This window comes from Gossypium hirsutum, chromosome A11, assembly GCF_007990345.1.
Source record: "Gossypium hirsutum isolate 1008001.06 chromosome A11, Gossypium_hirsutum_v2.1, whole genome shotgun sequence".
NCBI classification, from domain to species: domain Eukaryota; kingdom Viridiplantae; phylum Streptophyta; class Magnoliopsida; order Malvales; family Malvaceae; genus Gossypium; species Gossypium hirsutum.
Window position 1 is genome coordinate 69254972 of NC_053434.1, and position 3088 is coordinate 69258059.

Consider the following 3088-nt stretch of genomic DNA (forward strand, 5'->3'; position numbering starts at 1 on the left):
AATGCTAACTTAAGATGACCGAATGCCTTTCTCCCATCTTCCTCTTTACATTCGGCCAAGAAGAAAGAAACTCAAGCTTTGTTTTCATCACCCTTCATTTCCTTATTTCAATTACTTTTTCCTTTTTTATTTATTTATGTTATAAAATATAAAGCTACTAACTAATAATTAATACATATTGCATGTATATAACCCATCATGGCCGGCCACTACTTGTCATAGGTGGAAATTTGACATGCAAACCCATTATTTTCATAACATGCACTAATAGATCCTTATAGATTAACCTATCACATTTCAAAAGTGTCATACATAAGTCCTATTAACTAAATTCACATGCAATTGACTAAATCGAAACTTAAAACTTTCACACACTCATATTCACATATTTTAAACAATAAATATTATACTCAAATACTTCGGTGACTCGGTTTAGCGGTCCCGAAACCACTTTCCATCTAGGGTCAATTTAGGGCTGTCACACTAACACTTCAAAGTGGGGCCAAAGTTTGAGTAAAGGCCTTCCAGCCTTTCGAGGAAAAGAATCCACTGTCCCTTTGAAAAGCAACAAACCGAATACCGAAGTTAACAAAGGTAAGGCACCGAAAACATCGCTCAATCGAAATCGGAACATCAAATGTTTCAAGTGTCTCGGAAGAGGACACATAGCCAGTCAGTGTCAAATTGAAGAACCATGGTGTTGCGAGCCGATGGCGTAGTTGAAACGCATGACGAAGAAGAGAAAGAATTCGAATCTACTTCTAAAGTTGAGGAGGACTTAGAACAACCCATGGAATTTGAATTACTTGTTGTGAAGCGAAGTCTAAGTCTCCAAGGCACGGAAAATGATCTCCAACGAGAAAATATATTTCATACTCGTTGTCAAATCGGAGATAAAGTCTGTAGCGTCATTATCGACGGAGGCAGCTGTACTAATGTAGCAAGTACCATGATGGTCAAAAAACTTGGTTTGCCTACTACCAAGCATCCGAGCCCCTACAAACTTCAATGGCTCAACGACGGCGGAGAACTTAAGGTAACAAAGCAAGTACTTGTCTCATTCACCATTGGTAAGTATACGGACGAAGTACTTTGTGACGTTGTACTGATGTATGCGGGGCATCTACTCCTTGGTCGCCTGTGGCAATTTGACCGGCGAGTGCTACATGACGGGTACACTAATCGATATACCTTCAAGTTCATGGGAAAGAATGTAACCTTGGCACCATTATCTCCCAAACAAGTGTACAAAGACCAAATGAAATTAAAAGTTTCTGTCGAACAAATGAGAGAGAAAGAAAAGGAAGATTGTAAAAAAACTAAAGAAGAAATAAATAAGAAAAATAAAACAAAAGATAGTGAAAAGAAAAACAACAAATAAAAAGAAGAAAAAGAAAAGAAAATCGAGAAAATGAGTGTTTTTGCAAAAGGAAGTGACGTGAGAAAAGCTTTGATGATGAGACAACCTGTTCTTGTACTTCTGTACAAAGAAACTTTGATTACTACTAATGATTTGCCCGACACCCTTCCCTCTCCTGTTCTTTCTTTATTGCAGGATTTTAAAGACGTTTTCCCGGAAGAAGTCCCAAGTGGTCTCCCACCACTTCGTGGGATCGAACATCAAATAGATTTTATGCTGGGAGCTGTAATCCCAAATCGACCTGCCTACCGAGCCAATCCGGAGGAAACTAAAGAATTACAATGGCAAATCCAAGAGTTGATGGAAAAAGGCTACATACGCGAGAGCCTTAGCCCCTACACTGTTCCAGTTCTGTTGGTGCCGAAGAAAGACGGGACATGGCGGATGTGCGTTGATTGCTGAGCCGTGAATAAAATTACAATCAAATATCGTTATCCCATTCCTTGCTTAGAAGACATATTAGACAAACTTAGTGGAGCCACGGTTTTCTCAAAAATCGACTTGAAAAGCGGCTACCACCAAATTCGAATGCGAGAGGGCGATGAATGGAAAACGGCGTTCAAGACCAAATACGGGTTATACGAGTGGTTGGTTATGCCTTTTGGTCTTACCAACGCGCCTAGCATGTTTATGAGGTTAATGAATTATGTATTAAGGTCTTTTATCGGTAAGTTTTGTGTTGTATATTTTGACGATATATTAATCTATAGCAAATCCGTTGACGAGCATGTAAGACATCTGAAATCTGTTTTAGAAGTTTTGCGAAAAGAGACATTATATGCTAACCTAAAAAAATGTTCATTTTGTTCTGATAAAGTTGTCTTTCTAGGTTTTGTGGTTAGCGCGAATGGTCTCGAGGTAGATCAAGAGAAGATTAAGGCCATTCAAGATTGGCCAAGACCTACGAGTGTCACTCAAGTTAGGAGTTTTCATGGACTTGCGAGTTTTTACCGACGCTTCGTACCAAACTTTAGCACTATCACTGCTCCTCTTACGAGCGTCATAAAAAAGAATTCCTCTTTCCGTTGGAGTGATGAACAAGAAACTTTATTTAATAAAATTAAAGTTTGCCTAACTAACGCTCCTTTACTTGTTCTTCCAGATTTTGCGAAGACTTTCGAGATCGAGTGCGATGCCTCAGGTGTTGGAATCGGTGTTGCTTTGACACAAGAGGGCCGACCTATGGCTTACTTCAGCGAGAAACTTAGGGAGTCGTACTCAACTATCCGGTGTACTACAAAGAGATGTACGCACTCATACGGGCACTTGAGACGTGGCAACATTATTTGTGGCCAAAAGAGTTTGTCATACACTCCGATCATGAATCCTTGAAGCATATCAAAGGCCATCATAAATTGAACCACGGCCACACGAAGTGGGTTGAATATCTCGAGTCGTTCCCATATGTCATCAAGCACAAGAAAGGTAAAGATAATATAGTGGCTGATGCGCTCTCGAGAAGGTATACCTTGTTATCATATTTGGATTCCAAAATTCTAGGTTTTGCTTTATTGAAAGATTCTTATGCTAATGACTCTGATTTTGGTAAGATCTATGTAACTTGCGAAAACGGTGTTTTTGACACTTTTTATAGATACGAGGGCTTCCTTTTCAAGGAAGGTAAATTATGCATTCCCTGCGGATCTGTTCGAGACTTACTAGTGCACG